This window comes from Onychostruthus taczanowskii, unplaced genomic scaffold, assembly GCF_017590055.1.
Source record: "Onychostruthus taczanowskii isolate IOZ18803 unplaced genomic scaffold, ASM1759005v1 scaffold2, whole genome shotgun sequence".
Classification (NCBI taxonomy): Eukaryota; Metazoa; Chordata; class Aves; order Passeriformes; family Passeridae; genus Onychostruthus; species Onychostruthus taczanowskii.
In genome coordinates, this window is record NW_024499239.1 from 16,232,725 (window position 1) to 16,238,267 (window position 5,543).

Consider the following 5,543-nt stretch of genomic DNA (forward strand, 5'->3'; position numbering starts at 1 on the left):
GACTAGATAGATAGATAAATACTTTTTTAAGGGGGGAGGATGGAGAAAGACAAGTAAGTTTGTAGAAGCTATAAAAGCTTCTGGTAGCCACTAGGAAAAGACCAGGCAAATCCAGAATTTAGGTCAAAAAATCCATGGTGTTTCTCATTAGCCCAGAGATGGCAACCTTGTCTATTACATCTCTTGCCAGTGCACCTCTCAGTTATTGGTTATTCTTGGACATGAATAAAAGAAAAAAAAATCCTTTATCTTATCCTTGAATTGTCCAAATTTCATCCTAGTACAAAACAAGAAATGAATTTGGAGTGGAAAAATGGTTCCTTCTCCAGCTGCATTACCAAATCCCAGTCTCAGCCCTCATGGAGGTCTCCCTGGGGCTTCAGCCAGGGCCACTTATTTCATGGTTTTCCCAACAGTAATACGGGACAACAGCACACAGAATGACTGAAGGTTAAGTGTTGTCTGAAGTACAGCTTGGAAATGACTGGCACTTGCAGATGTCTTAGGGCCAGGACTCAGAGGCACAGCAGGGCTTGGCAAGGTTCAAGGCTTGAGGCATTGCAGAGGTCCTTGTGCATGATCACAACTACTCAGGCTGGAAGGGACCTCCAGCAGGCCCCAGACCAACCTCCTTAACAAAGCTGGGTCAGCTGTGAGATCACACCAGGCATTTAGCTACTCGGGTCTTGAAAACCTCAGAGGACGGAGACGGTAGAACCACTCTAGCCAAAATGTGCATTTAAAATAGATGTTGTTCAAGTGCTGCCTCAGAACAGCAGTTATGCCAGGGCTGAATATCCCACTGGTTTTAAGTCAGCAACCCTTCCTACTTATCTGTCTTGACAGGAGTTGTCACCATGGCATCCAAGCACCTGAAACAACTACCTAAGGAACAATACCGAAATTGCAAGGCAGCTCCCAGCACAGCTATGAGAACTCAAGGACAACACAATACCCAGTGCATTTGCAGGCTGCCAAGGGCTAACAGGCTGCTCTTATTTCTCCCTAAACATGGGTGACCCCGCTCCTGCATAAAACCTCCAGGTGCCTGCCCGTGGTGAAAGCCAGCAGCGCTCCCCAGGCTGCCAGCAGATGCTCATTACTCATCACAAGCAGCACCACTGTACGTGGAGCAATGAGACAGGTCATAAACAAAGCAGGTGAGGCTCTTTAAAAAAGGCAATCTCTTTGAGAAGTTACACTAGAAAATGTCATGAACTGCACTTTTTCCTTATCTGCTGCTGTAACTACAAACTGCAAAAAGCTCTTACCTCAGTCTTTAACTGAAAAATAATGTTTCATACTATGCTTTTGACCAGCAGACAGAATGAATCTGTGCAGGTTCATTTGTTCAGGTGGACTGCATGCTTTCAGCATAATTATTTAACTTAACTGTAATATAATTTCCTAATAATCCTCATCAAATTTCCTCAAGCTGCCAGAATACAGACTGTATTTGAATAGCAAATTCTAGATATTAATAGTCCAGAGCAAATGGCAGTTTAAACAATGAAAAACCTATTTTTTTCTTGACACTGCCAATAGACAAGCAATCACAAGAAATCACGGTATTTTAGCTTGCTTATATATCTCAGACAGAAAGGCTAAGATCAAAATACCTGTTGTGAAAAGACTTATACATATGACTCTCTCAATTTCAAAGAGAAATTCAAATTTTCCACAAAGTTAAAGCAAAAAAAAAAAAAAAAAAAAAAAAAAAAAAAAAAAAAAACCACCAGTATTCAACCATTTTCATATGAAACTATGTCTGCTGGTATGACATTTTGGTATGCAAAAGAGGTCTCAAAATTGTGCAGGGAGAGAGAGCATCAGTACTGAAAGAACCTTAGAGCTGCTTTGCAACACTGCACTTACACAGCAGAGAGCTCAAGGACTTGCTGACCTTGGGTACAGTTACTGGCCAATTGTTCCTCAAGGAAAGGACATGACATTGCTTGGACCTAATAAGCGAGGCAAGCACTTAACAACAGGCATGGAAGATACCTACTTCCTTTTTTCTCATTCCATTACCTGTTTACAAGATTAATTTAAAATATTAATAAGTAACATTAAGTCTGGATGTTTGAACATGAAGTTTATGAGGTCTGAGTACTGGCATATTAATTAATGTCTGTGGTTCACAGTAAAAGATATGATACACACAACTCGATTTATATGGCTGAGTTTTGAATTGTGGGAGTTTCTGTCTGTAGCTGAGAGCTGGGAATGGGAAAGGAACAACTATGACTTATAAAGCAACAGGCTTTCTAAGTTCTGCTTTTAGAAATGCTTCGATGACTAAGTAAGCGTTCAAATGTTAAGAGAGGTTTGGAATGAGATCTCACCCCGCTGCCAGTCAGAACACACGACGCAGAGCAGAGGCAGCACTTCGAACAGAGCTGGGGCTGTGGGGCACAACTTTCCCAAAGTTTTCACCGAAAGTAGAGATTGCCACCTCCTGGCCGAACCCAGGGCAGCGCCGGGGACTCGCAGAGACATGCCGGCTCCGTCGAAATTGTGTATGGGGACCTTATAAATGCCTCAACCACAGAGGCAAGCTTCAAACCAGAGCTCCTAAATACCAAAGCTAATCACTGATGGATAATCCGAAGGAAGTCAAGCTACATCAGAGCAGTGCCTCACACTTTAACAGGGAGACCAGGCAGCATTATATTGTGCTAATTCCTTTCCATACTGTCAAGAGAGAACAAATACTCAAGGAAATACTTGCTTTGTTTTCTTGCTGAAACAAAACAGCCTATTCAAAGAGACATGCATTGTACACGCTACTAGAAATATGTTAAAATATAAACCCTAAAATATAAATTTTTGTATTGACTTTTCTTTTTTATTTTCCCTTTCTCCCTCACCCCAATTTTGGGTTTTTTTCATTCAGGGTTGAATTGAAAGCAAAATGTTACATTTCTCCAACCTGAAAATGCAGTCTGATGTGCTCAGGGGCAACTGCAAGAGGCCACTGGACACTGGACTGCGCCTCATTTGTCTCTGAGAACAGAGCCAAATAACACAAAGTTAAAGCACCTATGGAGAGAGATTACTTTCATATTGCACCAATAAGGGTCTAGCACCATGTTGTCAGCAGCCAAGCTCTGCATGTTAAACCCCAGTGCAGGAACCATGCTGAACTGCAACTGGCCAAAGGAGTCCCTCCCTTTGTCCCCCAACTCAGGAGCAGCTGGAGAGCTGCCCTGCAGGAGGGGTCTGGGGGTGCTGCTGGCCAACAGCATCTCAGTGTGAGCCAGCAGTGACCCCGGCAGCCCCGAGGGCAAACCCACCCTGGGGTGCATCAAACACAGCACAGCAGCCGGGCAAAACGGGTCACTGTCCTGCTGTGCTCAGCCCTGGGGTGGCCTCACCTGAGCCCTGCGGGCTGTGCTGGGCCCACAGCTCAAGAAGGATGTTCAGATCTCTGAATGCATCCAGAGGAGGGAAACAAAGCTGCTGAAAGGGCTGGAAAGAATGTCCTGTGAGGAGTGGCTGAGGACTCAGGGCTTGTCTAGTTTGGAGAAAAGGAAGCTGAAGGGCAACCTCATTGCTCTCTGCAGCTTCCTGAGGAGGGGAGATGAAGAGGGAGATGCCAGTCTCTTCTCCCTGGGATCCAGTGACAGGACGTGTGGGAATGGCTCAAAGCTGGGCCAGAGGAGGTTCTCACTGGACATTAGCCAGCATTTCTTTACCAAGAGGGTGACCAAACACTGGAACAGGCTTTCCAGAGTGGTGGTCAATGCCAAAAGCCTGTCAGGGTTTCAACAGCCTTTGGACAGTGCCCTAAACATGTTTATAAACTTTTGTTCAGCCCTGAACTGGTAAGACTGCTGGAAAAGAGGGTTTTTGTTGATCCCTTCCAACTGTAGTATGCTATTCTAGTCTAGTCTATTCTATTCAAAACTGTATGTTAAGCAAAACCAGGAGCTCCCAAATTATCAGAAAATAATTTATTATTGTGAAAAAAATGTTGCTGCAATAATGCTCAAAGTGAAAAGAGCTTTCTGTGCTGCAGGTACAAGCATATATACTGAACCTGCTGGTCTCTCACTGCTAACTTGTATTCATGACTTCTAAGTTACTTACTTTGTAATTACATTATTTCATATAGGTAGGTATTGGCCATTCTCCTGCCCTCCTTCCTAGCCAACAGATTATCAACCACTAAAGAAGCTGTTGAAGTCTGTCTCAGAGCTGCCATTTTGCAGCAAGTGGCACACAAATCCCAGACTGGCTATTATATGTGTGTTGTTGATGAGGGCATAAGAATTCTGCCTGCTTCAGACTCTTGCCAAAACGTGTAAGTCACACACCAATGCACAAACAAAGTGATTTGTTGTAAAGGTGAATTTAGGGCTGAGGAAAGTTGGAGGAGCTCAGTGGATTACTGCCTATGTCTTCTTACAGAGAACATGGAAACACTTTCCTCAACAACAACAAATTTAAGTTTTCTGGATATTGGAGGGAATGGTATAAATGGTATAAATGTTGGAGAGCTTCTTCCACTGAAGACAAGGTTCAAATATATGTAGCTATTGAGTTACACAGGTGTCCTCAATGGAAGACTTGGACACAGCATCTTGGAGAAGACACAAGGAGAAAAAACTAAGAGAACTGTCATCCTGCAAAAAAACATGTGGAGACCATTGCTACAGACTGGAAGAAATTGAATTATATAGTCCTTGTTTGGGAAATAAAGACGTTAGATTGAAAAAAAACATCAACAGAACTAAGCCTGTACATCAGCAGAAGAAATAAATAGACCTGCAGATACTTTTGGTAGAGGCAATAGTATGCCTGAACTGTCTAAAGTTTGTTACTTTAAGTCAAACTGCAGGAACTGTGAAAAGAGGGCTAAATGAGAAAGCACAAGGAAATAAACAACTGGAAAGTTTTAATGAGTTTTGCAGTCCTTTAAAAAACATGAAAGACTGCTGGAGATTTACAAATGAACAAAGGCAAGATAGAAAAGGAAATCAGGTGCATGTTAGCAGAGATAAGAGCAGCATGCAGCCAAATAGCAAATACTTGAAGAAAATTTTCACCTCATTATGTTTAAACCTCCAAGAGAAACTTTGCTCTTTCACACTATCACAATATGAAGGCTAAAAGTAAAATTGTGCTTTGAGACTTTAAATAGATCATGACTCCCTAGCAATTTTAATTAGGATGCTTCTGTTTATAAAAATGTGTCTTTGGGGAGCTCATATGAAGAATAGAATAAGCCTAGATGAATAAATGGAATAAATTTGGTATCCATAACTTAAATTTCCTTTGTCTGCCCAGGAGCAAAAGGACCCAAAAATGCATAAAATTAATATTTTTAAATTAGCAAAATCCCTGTTCATTTAATACACTATTTGCATTTTCCTAGCTTGCTCATATGCTAGTGCAAATAGACATCTTAAATAGCATTGCAAGTACACACAGAGCAGTGTCTCGACAGAATGTAATTGTGAGAAGCAAATTCTAGCTGCACTTAAACAGGAGTTTAAAATTATAGGGTGTGGGGGGAGAAAGAAAAAGGGAGGGGAGGG